Raw genomic sequence first — 14,658 nt, 5'->3', positions numbered from 1 at the left:
TTAATGGTTGAAAATCATTCCAAAAGAGAATAATATTTCACAACCTATGAAAATCACATGAACTTCACATTTTAGTGGCCATAACTAAAATTTGAGTAGAACACATCTACATCCATTTATTCATATTGCCTCTGGCCACTTTTATGGTACACAGGCAGAGCTGAGTAGTTGTGACAGAGACCGCATGGTCTGAAAGACCTAAAGTATTTCCTATCTCCTATACGGCCCTTTACAGGAAAAGTTTGCCAAGCCCTAATCCAGCCTATCGTCATTGCTGGGAACTATGTAGTTGCAAAAAGGAATTTTAAAAATTGGTACAAATGCCCCAATGTCTACAAGGCAAAAAGTCTTTGCATTTTAAAACCTAGACTTTGAACCATTGCAGACGTTGAAGGAGCAATCTCAGTGCAATTAATGTATAATTTTCTATACAAAGAAATTGCCAGCCCAGCAAGTTATAGTGTGGATCTGTGATGCAAGGCAGAGTTAGTGGCTGTCTTGTTTGCCTTTGTCTATCCAGCGCCTAGACCAATGCCTTGTTCATAGTAGTATATGTTCAATAAATATTTGTTGGATGAACCATTGACATGTCAAATAGATGAAGCAGAATCAGTATAATGAAAGATAAGGCTTTGGGGCAGCATTAGAATAGCAACACCACCCTAGCCTCCTAGCTGAGAGCCTCATTGATTCTTTAGTGGTAAAAGACCATGGTTATATCTATGATCAGTTGTGGAGCAGTCTGGTATTGATAGAGTAGAAACATAATCATTTTTCCCCTTTCAAATCATAGCTTTCAACTACAATCTGAAATATTTTCATTTCTCATCATTCCATAAGAACATTGTCAACAGTCTCTTTCAATTAAAAAGTCCATTCTAGTTGAAACTTCAGTCTTACATCTAATTTAGTGTTCACTTCTTCCCTCCCCAGCATCAGCCTGGCATCAGCCTAGCTTTGATGGAGGGACTTGGCTTCTTCCCCTTTCCCTCTCACAGGTTTGCACAAGGAGGAGGACAATGGAAAGGGAACAGAATCTCTTATTTACCTGGGTGTAGCCATGGGCCTGTCAGCTGTCTCTGCTTTCTGGGCCAGGAATGACCCTCTGGGTAGCAGGTATCCACATCCTGTCTCTCTCATGAGATGAAGGTGTTCCAGGTGTTCGACAATGAGGGTTCTTGCTCTTTAGGAAACTTTGCAGGGATGTTGTATCTCCCACTGCACCGTACCCTGACTTTTGAGGCTCACTTGGCTCATCTCTTCCAATGCCCCTACTTTCTTCTCTAGGAATATACCCCACTATGTCTTGATTCCAGTGTCCTCTCACTCTTGACTTAAGTTCAGCTACCTTAAGTTCAGCTAATTATGTCCTTTGTGTCCATTTGATCCATGGAGAACCCAGCCATCTTTGCCAGACCAAATGGTGAGAGGAAGGCCACTTGTGTAGTCTTCTCCTTACCTTGCCATCTCTCTCTGTTCTTTCTACTCAAAAAAGGCACTGTGAGTAACATAAGTACATGTTCAACCAGAGAGTGAGAGTCCAGTCTCTTCTTTTGACAAACAATCTCTACAAGCAATCCTCTTAAAGCCTTCTTCCTGATTTGGAAACTGTTAGGAAAGAAGAAATAGAAAGAAAACTCACAGTGTTCCCCGTTGAGTTGATAACTTATGACTCCAGTAATTCCTTTGAATTCTCCCTCCCTGTTGTTTGGCCAATTCTTAATAAGCTCTGAGGAGGTATTTGTTTTTAATTGTTTTCTGATCTCTTTATAATATGAGGTAATTGATTCCTCTTTAGTTTCAGTCTTGGATCCTAGATGCCAATTCCAGGGAATAAAAAATATTTCTAATTAGTATCTTATTATATCTTTCACATTTTTCAGTTTACTGTTCACAATTTATGCTACCACCTGACATCTTGAGGGGAGGAGGGGAGGCATTTCCTCAAACCCCAGCTTCTGGAACACAGGCCTCCCTTCTGGCTCTATAAGTCTTCCATCCCATATGTTCGTATATTCTTTCTGCTGATATTTTTGTGGCTTACCAGTGCCAGGTGCTTTTTGGGGGATGGGGGCAATAAAGAAAACAAAAAAATTGGCTACCCCCATGGAGCTTACACTCTAGTTTAGAGCAAACATTCTCCAAACATTCTAGTTTAGAGCAAACATTCTCCAGGAGTTTAGCCGTAACTCCTTTCAGGTTCTAAGGTATAATAATCTACCTATATGAATGTCTTGGGCTGGCCCAGATTCTTGTTCTTCTTCTGTCTGTCTGTCTGTCTCTCTCATTGACTAATTCTTAATCTGTCTTAGCTATACTCCTTTGGCTACCTACAAGACCTCTTTCTTTCTAAAATTGTCCTCTGCCTCTTGATCCACTCCACTGAGTTTAATTTTGATCTCTTGTACTCTGAAACGAGAACCACTGAGCTCCTGGGTGATCCATACTGCTTCCTCATCTTTTAGAATAGACATCTCCTGCCCCTTTGCTCCCACAGCCTTTGGCCATGCCTCCATTAGAGCATTGACCATACTTGAGGTCAGGGACTAGGTCATTACTTTTTGTAACTCTCTCCCCCTCACAGACGCACACATACCACCACCTCAACCTCCATCACCATCACCCCCGCCCATGCTACAGCTGTCAACACTACCATCTTTGTGTGTTGGACAGAGTAAGAATTCAACAGAAATTGTTTGAGTTGAACTGTTTATCTATTAGCAATTAACCTTTCACAATGCCGATGTAGTCTTTTAATAACTCTGCCAGGTCATGCAATATAAAGCCTCTTCCACTTCCAAGCTGGCAATGAGGACAATTTACTGCAGATGATTCTACGGGAAGTGACTGACTCTCACTGCTCAGCTCCCCAGTAGCTGTGACTATTGTAAGAATAACCAGAGGCCTCCAAATTCCATGTCCTCTCATGATCCATGAACTCGAGAAAGATAGATACATAAAGGAGAGGTCTGTTTCAAAAAAGCTTTGCAGTGTTAAGCCAGCCTTTGAAACCTTATTTATTGTGTTTCATAATACGTCAATTTAGGACTCATGTTTGGTCAACTCTGCTAAAAAATGTTAGAATTGCAATCTGAGCTTCCTTTGTTAGTTTGAATTTTCCATAAAAGAATTTCTTCTATAATGAAAATAACCAAAAGGGCTTTCATTCATGAAAATATTTGAGGCATCTGAAAGCCTAGTACATGTAGGAGTACTTTTGTACTGGTCTTTTTGAAGGAAATTTCTTTTAACTCTTTTTTAACTGTATCAGAAACGTTATGACAGCTCTCTCGGTACTTGCTTCTTTACAAATGACCAAAAAATAGATGGTAATTTTATAAAAATATATTTTCACTGGGAATGGACAAAAGTGAAGGGTAGATCAAGGTTAGTCACAGTCAAAGAAAATAAAGATCAAAAAGCCTTCTGGGGTAATATACTGAAAAAAAAATGAATTTTCCAAAGCCAATTTATGGCAAATTTTCTATGTCAATTACTGATTAAACAAAAGAATAAATAGAGAGCTTTACATGCCATTTGTTCTCCACCTGACTTGGAGAAATTGTGAACCGTATACACGTTCCCTAATTTTCCCCCTTGTTACTTGAAACTGAGCCAAAGCCTTTGTCATTGAGTTAGAGAATTGGAAGAGCAATCCCTGGAACCTTTAGCCACTCACTGTTGGTTAGTAATGTGGTCTTTCAGGAGATCTTGGAGGAAAAAGTCAAGTTTAACATTACAGAGGAGAATGTAAAGGAGGATTACATGAGGGATAGACATGGAGGGGATGATAGTCATTAATTTAAAGTGGTTTAGAATAGAGCTGACTGTTACTTGTATCTACTTGAGAAAACAGTAGATGATTCCCCTGTTAATCCATTCAGTCATGTTACAAATATTTATTTTTCATCTATTATGTGCCATGATGAAGAGTAATAGATAATTAAAGCTAGAGAAAAAAGCACTCAGGTAATAAAATTAAACTCACTTACTTTTAAATTTTTAAATTTTTAAATTCTGGCTTCCATGAAACCTTAAACATTTTTATATTTCTGGGGTTTTCTCAGAATTATGAAAGGCAAAGCAGAGAGGTTATGTCAGTGTGTTGTTGAAAATCACAGGATTGGTGATTATATTTGGTGTGTCTCATAAAACAAAGTAAGTAACATATTAGAAATTAAAATTTTAATAATAAAATTGTTTATAATTGTAGTAATATGTTAAGAGGGAGATTCTTTCCTTTCTATCCCTACAGAATAAATTCCAAACAAACATAGATGAATAATTCAATAGCTTAGTAATTAAAAATACAAATTAAAATAGCAATGAGATACCTTTTTGCCTTCAAATTGATAAATATCATTTACAGTGATAGTGCCTGTTGTTGGTGAGAGTTCTTGAAAATAGGCAACCTCAAATAGCTATCGGTAGGGGTGTGAAATCATACAGTCTTTCTGGAGGACATTTTAATAAATATAAAAAGTCTAAAAGTATTCATTCTTTTTAATCCCGCACTTCTACTTTGAGGAATGAAAGCTATACAAAGAGATAAATATCCAAGGATGTTTATCACAGCATTACTAAAATAGCCCAAAATTATAATCATCTAAATGTCCAACAGTAGAGAATTGTTAAAAAAAATTAGATTGTATCCATATTTTGCTATATTTTAAAGTAATTCAAATCACACTGTAGAACTGTCAATGCGTGGAGAAATGTTCACAATGTATTAAGCAAAAAAACCCTAAATGATGTAGAAGTGTATTAATATGTGTGTATTAGTCTGCTTGGGCTGGGCTGGCATAACAAATACCATCAACTGGGTGGCTTAAACAACATAAATTTATTTCTGGTAGTTCTGGAGGCTGGAAGTCCAAGATCAAAGTGTCAGTTGATCTGGTTCCTGGTGAGGGCTGTCTGCCTGGCTCACAGATGGCTGCCTTCTTGCTGTGACCTCACATGGCTTGGGAGGGGATGTGGCAGGGAGTTCTCTGGTATCTCTTCTTGTAAAAACATTAGTCCTATCAGGTTAGGGCCTTGCCCTTTTGACCTCATTTAATATTAACTATCTTCTACAGGCCCTATCTCCAAATACACTGGGCCTTAGGGCTTCAATATTTGAATCTGGAGAGTACACAAGCATTCAGTTCATAATAACACATATATTGTCAAATATACAACGTGTGCTATATGTACGTGGGAAAGAAGCCAGAAGGATATACATGAGGTATATTAAAATGTTAACAATGTTTGTGTTTGGGTAGTTGGATTAAGGGTAGTTTATATTTTTTCTTTCTTTGTGCATTTCTATGATTTCAAAATGTTCTATTGAAAATGTATCGGAAAAACACTATAAACAGCATATGTGTTTTTAATTTCGACACCATAGCACCAGCCCTCACTGAGCAGACCATGTGCAGAGCAGGCTGCCCATTTCAGGGCTGGCCCTGGAATCGCTCTGAGCAATGTATGCACAGCACAGTAGGGAACAGAGAAACTTGCTGAACTTCCAAAGGAACCCATAAGAGATAATACAAAGACAAAGCTTTCATGGGATTTCAAGACACAGCTACTTTTCCAGGAAAGCCTTATTATAAATGGGGTTTCCAAAGAATATGAAAGCCAAATAGGAATAACTAACGCTTGAGTGGCACTTTTAACTTTTCCAAAGCACTCTCCCATTTATTAATTCATTTGATCTTCATAACATCTATGCAGGCAGGGCGTCTATTAGTATTCCTATTTTAACAATGAAGACATAAAGGTAGAGAGCGATTAAGAGGCAAACTCCAATCACAATTAGCAAAGTGGGATCCAGATGTCCCAGCTCTCAGTCCAGCGCTCCTGCCCCTGCCTGGGCACCCTCACACATAACACAGCCTCTGGGAAAATCTAGGACTTTTTCAGCTCTTATTAAAAGAAAAAATTTCTTTAGCGTTCTTGTGAAAAGAATTAAGCCAAACAGGCTGTAAGAAATAATATAATTCAAAAGGCAAAATACAGCCTGCTATCACCCAGACGGAAGGCTTTACAGCTAGCGCGTTATGTAGTTATTTCTGGTCTTAAGAAGGTGTCAGTTTTTTCATTGACTATGTACTGTTGCTCATTTGCCCTGAGACCTAGACAGGTAACAACTCTTTAAAAGCTAAGTGTAGTGAATCCCACCATGGTAAAGTGCTTTAGGGACAGTGAGTTGAGTGACTAGTTGTGTAATATAAAATTATATAGTCCTAACCTCCATCTTAATTAAGAATGTTTTCCTATCTAAGGACATTGTTTTATATACTAGATGACTTCACAGTTCTACTTAAATGCAGTGTAAGAATATAATCTACATCTTTTTTTGTTTGTTTTAAACCCTCAAATATGGCAGCTTGGGAGATAGTTTACAACTCTATTTTTAATGAACTGATTTAACTATAGATATTATAACTGCAAATAAAACACATTTACAAAAAGCTGTTGTCTTTAGAATTGTAAATCTGGCAAGGTTTTTAGCAGTAGAGTCTTAGATAAATAAAAAGTTGCATCTTTTTAAACTGTGGGTGTTAATTGGGCTTTTCTTATCATCATGAAGAGTAAAACCAGATGTTGATCTGAAACAATGCCTTATCATGCATAGTGGTCTTAAGGGAATGCATTTTCTTTGATGCCCTTATTTGTTCTGATTTATTATCAGCCAGATTTACCTGCTGGTCACATACTTATTCCGACTTGGAAATACCAACCAATGGTAATTCAGGAGATAGCTATTACTAGAGAGAAAGTATCCAGCAAGAATGTCACAAACGTGTTTTGTCAGTGGACTATAGCCGTGTCAAGGTGAGATAAACTAATCGTTTCACCTTGACGTGCTAAATTAAGTAGTGTGAAGAAATCAGAAGACAATGGTGAATAAAATGAGCTGAGTGAATAACTTGCTATTTCCTTGCATAAATAAATTTTTTGTGATGATTAGAGCTTAGTGAGTAAGTTCAGGGGTTGGGGTGGGAGAGGCAATTATTTCACATAACAGAAGAAAGCATCTATAATTATTTCATGATGACTATTTAGAGTGAAACAGAAGTTATCAGAAGGGATGTAGTTGTATATTTATTAAGCTAGGAAAGGCAGACTTTGCCGTTCAAACTCTGAAAAGTTGGATTCAAACCCATCTCTTTCCAAATGAAAAAGAAATACTATAAACATGGTCATTTAGGAGAAGATCAAGTACTAAGAGAATGAATGTAAATACTGGAACCTGTTGGGTTTAAAGCAAGTAGTAGAAGAATGAACAAAAACAAGAAAGCTTGCTCTTGTCGTCCTCTCTTTCTTGATTGTACTCTTTTTCTCCTTCATTTAGTTCATTTCACTTCAAAGACAGTATTTATTGAGCATTTTCTAAGTTCAAGGTTCCATGCCAATAGGCACTGTGAATGCAGCAGAATCAGTTACTACACACCGGGAACTCTTGGATAGAGAGGTAGTTCTAGTAGATGAATTTCTTGCTTTATTTAAGTGCTGCCCAATTGGGAGACTTTCCACATCAGATTGGATATGAAAATGTAGCCTCAAAGCAGCTAATCAAGGCTGAACAAAACAAATACATATTACTAGATACAATGTTGATGAGCAACAGCTTCTTCTTGGGAGTGTCCAGTTAGCCTCTCCCTCAGCTGTGTGTACATATATATGTACATGTACATGTGCATGTATATGTGTACATGGATATGTGAGTGAGCATATGTCTATATGTACATATGTGTGTATTTCTGTATATATATATATATGTGCCTCTAGTAGATAACAGTCAGTATGGCATGGAATCTTGCAAGTTTAAGTGCATAAGTCCAGGACTTTAACAATTTTACTTTTATATTACTATTTATTCTATTTCTAAAGTTGGTGATTTTCCATTGTGTATGTATTCTAACAGAAAGCTTCCCCAAATTTCCCTCACTTACACTGTTCCCACTTGAGGGTTTACATTATGCCAACATTTTGGTTGAAACTTCTCTTGCCTACCCTAACTCTCTTTGGTTTATACTCTTTTTTTTTAAACCAGTCCTGACTAAAAAAATACTTTACCAAAGCTAGTGCAGCACACATGTACTTGGAATTTTTTTGCTTTCCTTATAGAGGAGCAAGCTGACAATGTCACTGAGAGTTGTAACATTGCATTTTTTCCATTAAAATGGGGCAAAGCAAGGTCAAATGCCAAACCTATTATGCTTGGCTGCTGCTTACCGGAGTGTGAATTCAGGTTTCCTGCTTAGCACCATGTAAGTGTCATGACATGCCATTGTCATAGGAAGGGCACCGGGCTTAGGCTATGTAGTGAAGGGAGTCTTCCTGGAGGAGGCACTGTCTAAACTGAGATGTGAAAGATGAGTAGGAGCTAGCCAGGCAAAAGGGAGAGAGAGAGAAAGCATATTTCAGGTAGAGGGCCCAACAAGGGTTATTTCAGAGGTTAGAGAAAGTTATACGTTTAAGAATCGTGTATTAGTTTGCTAGGGCTGCCATAAGAAAAGGCTGGATGGCTTAAACAACTGAAATTTATTTTCTCAGCATCCTGGCAGCTCGAAGTCTAAGATTAGGCTGCCAGCATGGTTGGTTTCCCCTGAGACCTCTCTCCTAGGCTTATGGATGCCTACTTCCCCTCTTGCTGCCTCTTCACATGGTTTTTTATGTGCACACTCGTATCCCTGATATCTCTCCTTTTGTGTTTAAATTTCTTCTTCTTATAAGGACACCAGACAGATTGGATTAAGGCCCATTTTAACAGCCTCATTTTAACTTAATCATCTCTTTAAAGGTTCTATCTCCAAATACAGTCACATTCTGCATTTGTACTACAGTGCGCAAATACTGGGGATTCAACATATGAATTTTAGGGGACACAATTCAGCCCCATAACACAACTTAATGCAAAATTCAATATTATAAAAGCACTTATTAAAGACAAAATATATGCCTAAATCTTACAACCAAACCACAACGTCAAACACATCAATATTCTGAGACAACTCAAGAGACTGTATTAACTGTTTCACAAGGAACTACTGGTCTATCTCCTCTCCCCTCCAAATGGAACTGAAGACAATACTTTTTCTACATGAGTTGAAGATCTGGGGTTAAAAACATCTTAGCAACTTGATAGTAGCAGTTTCCAGAATATTTGTTAGAAAAACAAAACCTCTGCTTTAAACCTGAAGGACTTTGGGGAAGAACTAACAACACTACCACCTGTGATTCTTGTCCAAGCCCCTAGAGTGACATGGCCATGAAAAGGCCTGTTGGCCAAGATTCACTTTTGTCAGCTGATGACACAGAGTGTCATCATTTTTATTAAGACTAAAGAAAGTCTGTACATGTATAGAGCATATGCCTGTCTGGGTAAACTTGTAATGAAAAAGGTAATCACAAATAAGGTTTGGGCCTTTAGGGCATATCATGATGGTCTAACTAAGAGAGTGACCTCTGCCTGAGCTGTCAAGAGACACAATTTGAGTACAACAAGTTCTGCTGCTTACTGTGATCCTGATGTCGCTTTTGGCACTGATATTCTGTGATTCTATATCCCTAGTATATCAAGTCACGTCTGAAAAGTATCACAGCTAAAGAGTTAAGGCTGTACTTATTCTTTGTCAACATCTCCAATTACGAATGATGGGCTGATGTCAGAAAGCTGGCCTCACATACCCACGGCCCTGAGACCGTGGGGATGGCACTATTAATGGTAGGATGCCTCACTTTTCTTTTCTGGGCCTCTGGGCACTAGGCAGTGAAACCGTGCAAAACTTAGAAAGCTCTTGCCTTCATGATTTATGGCTATAGCCAGTTCTTTATTCCCTTACTTTCATAAGCACCAAATTCTGTTGGAAAACTTAAGGGAAAATCTGCCAATCCTGGGATATTTTGGGGTTTCTTCATCATCTCTTGACCTTTGATTTGACAAGCCAAATAACAAAATGAAAAATGTGCTCTGTAATCTTGCCTATGATTACCAGCCAGGACAGGCAGCATCCGGAAGGAAAAACAAAAAAGCCACCAACCATTTGGAGTAAAAGGCTCTGAGCTAGTAGCAAAGGAGAAACTTGAGAATTTGGACACAATGTCCCAATAAAGGAAAGTAAATTATTTTAAGTTTGACAAATTATGTTTCTAATTTGCATCTATCTTTGTGAGATAGAAATGGAAGCTTCAGGAATTGCATGCTGTTTTAAGTGGCCGTCTGTATCAGGCACATCTTAAAGGGTAATTTTGACATTCTTGACTTCTACAAGAGTGAGGCTATTGGGTCTATATAATCTACTTGGTATTATTAATATCTTTGAGATAGTCTGCAAAGTTAACATTTAAAAATTTTGCTTGCCAACAATCATGATTTTCCCGTATCGTGTTGTAATTTTGTATGAACATCAAGGTATTTCAGTATTGTTGACAGTTTTCCATTCTTGCTATATATAACATGTCTAAATTTGAAAGTGAAAGCAAAGTAATGAGGAAATTTGCAAAGCACAGAAATATATTCCACTCGTTCCCTTCCTGAATTTTTCCTTGCAGGTAAGAAAGAAGGTGCAATGTGCCAGTTAATCTATTTAAATGAAACCATAGCTTTCTAAGATTTGAGGGAAAATATTTTTCAGACATTTACATGCATAAACAATTGCTCTATGAAAGCTAAACTTAGTCATACAATTTACCTAGATCTTTAGAACATGCGCATACATTAAACCACTTCAAAATTAATAAAACTCTCTAAATTATGCATGGCGCAAAGGGTGAAAAAAGTTGATAACAGGAACTGCTGCCTGGTTGGTGCTATGCATTTGGTAATGCACTGAGAGCAACCCTATGGCTATGCACTAGAGAAGATCATAATAAGGTATAATTGTTGCTTGCTCATTTCTTTGAACTCTAAAACTATATCAAATAACACTTAATTATACACATAGAATACCATTACAGCAAAGAACTCACACTTGAATAGCTCAGTATAAGTGAGGACATTTAATATTATTTGGCTCCAGTAGGTGCAAAAAAGATACAAAGTAGCAGCTGCTAATTAATCTGGAGTTCTAGGTTTGCAACCTCAAAAGAAAATCTAAAGAATATTTCCTGGAGTTTGAATATATAAAGTTTTAACTGCTCCATCTGGTACATGCCCTCTGATTACCCACAATGTTGGCTGGCAGTTTGAGGGACGCATTTGATAGCCAGCCAAGTTTAAAGGTCTATTGGAGGTAAAACAATGCCCACCCTTTAACAAGAGTGCCATTGTTCCTTAACAATGAAGCTCTCTGGCTTATTTGAATGTCAACAATTCAGAAAAGTTGATGTTTGGAACCATCAAATAAAATGTTTTTGTGAAACAGTTTATTATTTCAGTGGTAATTATTTGAATCATTCATGGTAAAGGATGTTTGCTAATGAGAGCTTGGCTGCTGTAAATTCCAGAGAGACTGAATGCTCTTTGTGCTGACAAAAAGACCCAAATCACTGGAGAGCGACTGACTGGACAAATCATTCATCTATGCAAATGCCAGCCGAAATGGTCAGATGCATTTATTACCCTCCTCATTATAGTAAACAAGGCAGGAATCGTGACTGGCAGTTATCAACTTGCCCTGAAGTATGATTTGTTCTCCTACCACTATTTAAATGAGAGGAAAAAAGGCATGCCACCAGGGACTTTGTTGGTTTATAAAAGAGTAAATGTCACATAGCCCAGTGCTTAAAGACTTTTGATTGACAAATGTTTTATTTGACATATCAAACAATGATGGTTTTCATATCAAATAGTCCATATTTGTTAGCAAAAATCTTAACCCCTTGAAGTTTGGCCAATGCTTTTAGCTCGCTTCTGCCAATGCTTAGAAACTAGAACACAGATGGCAAGTTACATTAAAGGCAATACCAAATATCTCTACACATAATGTGCAAAGACCTAAAAATACTCTGCATTGGGTGACAGAAATGACACAGTGTTTTATCACAACACATATAGTGTAAAATGTTCTTCTGAACTGATAATGCAAATTAAAGTGATGTTGACCTACTTGCACTTACTAAGTATTCTTCTGCTGTTTAGTGCAAGATAAGCTAAACATTAAAGAATTTATACAGCATATGTCACAGTGAAATCTAAATTGTCTGGTGTAACTCTTCTTAAATGTCACAACAGTGTCACAACACGCTCAGGGTTTCAGGGCTTACAGTTAAAGCCACAGCACCCTTACATAACCCCTTGTTCTCATGTGCTCAAAACTTTTCCCTTCTTATTTCCTGTGACTTTAGTTTTATATGCTTCATTTCAGCCTGGTTGATATTTACAAGTATACCTCATAATACAGAAGCATGCCAGGCAGATATGTGAGCTTACAGAATTTGTAATCGAGGTTGTCACTTGATAAACATCATATGACAACTTGCCTGGGAGACACTTAGGGCGATGTGTTCCCACACATGCTCTCCTCTCCTTTGTTGCTATATTTTAGGCTGTCACCACTGCTGGAGTTTGGTGCCTCTTCATTCTTTCAACTGCAATGGAACTGTTCATTTTCAAAAGCCAGAAGTAACTGCAATCACTGGAAAAGATTCTAAACAAACCTAAAACTACGGTTTGTTTTCCTAGCATAGAATACAATATGAAATTTTCATGGAAACGAAAGGTTTTTCAGGCCATTGTGTTTCATTCAGTTAAGCTGACGTATTTTTTGGCTTGTGTATTATTATTCAAAACATAAAAATGCATTTAGTAGCCTTCACTGATATAATTTGAGTATTTAAGTATGCATTTTATCAGAAGGAATAATAGCATCCCTCCTTTAAATATATGATTATAAAAGTTTGGTGGTTCTTAAGTAAAATCATATCATCTTGGATTTGAACTTTGTCCATAGAAACATTTCTATTTATCGCTTCTCGGCCTTTTGGCTAAGATCAAGTGTAGAAACATTTCTATTTTTATGATAAGTTGTAATCACAAAAGAGAATATAATTGTTAGGGGATAACACTTATTCCTAATGCTCCTGCTTCCTTCCATGTGCATGGGGGGCAGTCCATTAGGAAACCCTCGGCCTATGTTGTCCCCATCACTTAGTGGTTTCTGGGCCTGGTGCACTTGGGAAAAGACTAACCTTTTCTCTGACTATCACTTTAGGGTAAATCTGCCTGGAGAAAGCATGAGCTCTGATCTGCCTCTGGAGGGGGAAGGTTGGATCTTCCGCTCCTCCTGACACTGAGTGTAAATCTGCCTAATTCTGGGTGCAGCATTAGGAAGCCCACAGGAATGCCATGGTCTTCAGTAGTTCCATTGGAATTTGATCGTTGTCCCCTTGACTCTTTTATCTCTCAGTCAGTTCAGAACTTGGATGAGCAGGAGAAGTATATTAATATTAATGTACAATGAAATTTATTTCATTAACAAGGTTTTGAGAACATTTTTCTTCTGTACGAGATGGCACAAATGAATTAAGAAAGTCTGGACTCAGCTGGCTCTGGTAAGTTCAGAGATGGGATCATGGGAAGTAGTAACACAAAATAAAGTTACTGGGTAGTGCCTTGATAGGGCTGCATGAGAGGGGAAGTCCCTTCTAGCGAGAGACCTTCCAGTAACAGCAGCAAGAGGCCACCACCTAAAAAACGGTATAGGGCAGGGAAACTCACAAGCAAGAGGGGAAAATCAGAGAGGGGGCTTCCAGGTCTAAGTGATGTTGCTCAGCAACAAGGTGGAGTGTTTCTAGGTCAGAGAACTCTGAAAGGAAACAGAGTTTTGGCATCTTTTATAGCTACAGGCTTTGTCTTATCTATGGCAAGCAGATGTTGGGTGCAGTTTCATGGAGTATATAAGTAGGTAGGCTCTGAATGGCTAAAAATATGTTTATTTGGACTATATTTAATGGATGTGAGGGAATTTGGGTTTGCTGTTGGCTTTGGGCTAATGGTTCCAGCCTACTGTGAGGAAGTAACATTGGAGCCATTCTAGGCTAATAAACAAGACCTGTCTCTGGCTCACTTATATAACACCGGCTCAGTCAAATTTCATTTCTTTTAGAGGATATATATATATATATATATACACATATATATATATATATATATATGTGTATATATATAACAAATGCACTAGGATTTGTTCTTTAACTCACTAAAATTTCTCTGGGGTGGGAGATTTTGGCTTAAGTAGAAGGGAATATAAAAGGTCCAAAGTGAAAGCACTTTTCTGATCAAATGAAAACTTGTAGTCCTGAAATCACACTATGTACCTGGCTACCTATTTCATTTTCTGTATGGTCTGAGAAGTACATTTCTTGATGGAAAGCTTCCTGAGGGCATACCGTTTCAGATCAATGGCATTTGCTTTGGCTTCAGCTATCAACTTTGCAGTTTTTCATTGACAGTGAGATTCCACGTATGAATTTGTCTAGTCAAACCTGGACTAGACCAGCTATTTTTCTTACACTGTCCATAGTCAAACCCTGTCTTTTGGTCTGTGGTTAAAGCTGCTCCTTAAAGAAATAATCATCTTTGTCACAGGGCTTTTGCTGAAGAAATGGTTTCGTCTTGTGTGGTAATTTCTATGTATTGCTATTGATGATAAGTATGACATGGTGTTACTCTTCTGGTTTATGCCCCAAACATAGCCTTCATTTTCCAGCTATAAGAGTGTCTTC

At 37.8% G+C, this 14,658-nt stretch overlaps 1 pseudogene; it reads left to right on the top strand.

Annotated features, from left to right (window-relative positions):
* Positions 1–12,898: 12,898 nt before the first annotated feature.
* Positions 12,899–13,048, top strand: LOC116477964 (U2 spliceosomal RNA; annotated as a pseudogene).
* Positions 13,049–14,658: the final 1,610 nt, after the last annotated feature.

Source organism: Hylobates moloch, unplaced genomic scaffold (genome assembly GCF_009828535.3).
Source record: "Hylobates moloch isolate HMO894 unplaced genomic scaffold, HMol_V3 SCAFFOLD_2, whole genome shotgun sequence".
Classification (NCBI taxonomy): domain Eukaryota; kingdom Metazoa; phylum Chordata; class Mammalia; order Primates; family Hylobatidae; genus Hylobates; species Hylobates moloch.
Note: the sequence above shows the minus strand (reverse complement) of the source record. Positions and strands in the feature narration are given on the sequence as shown.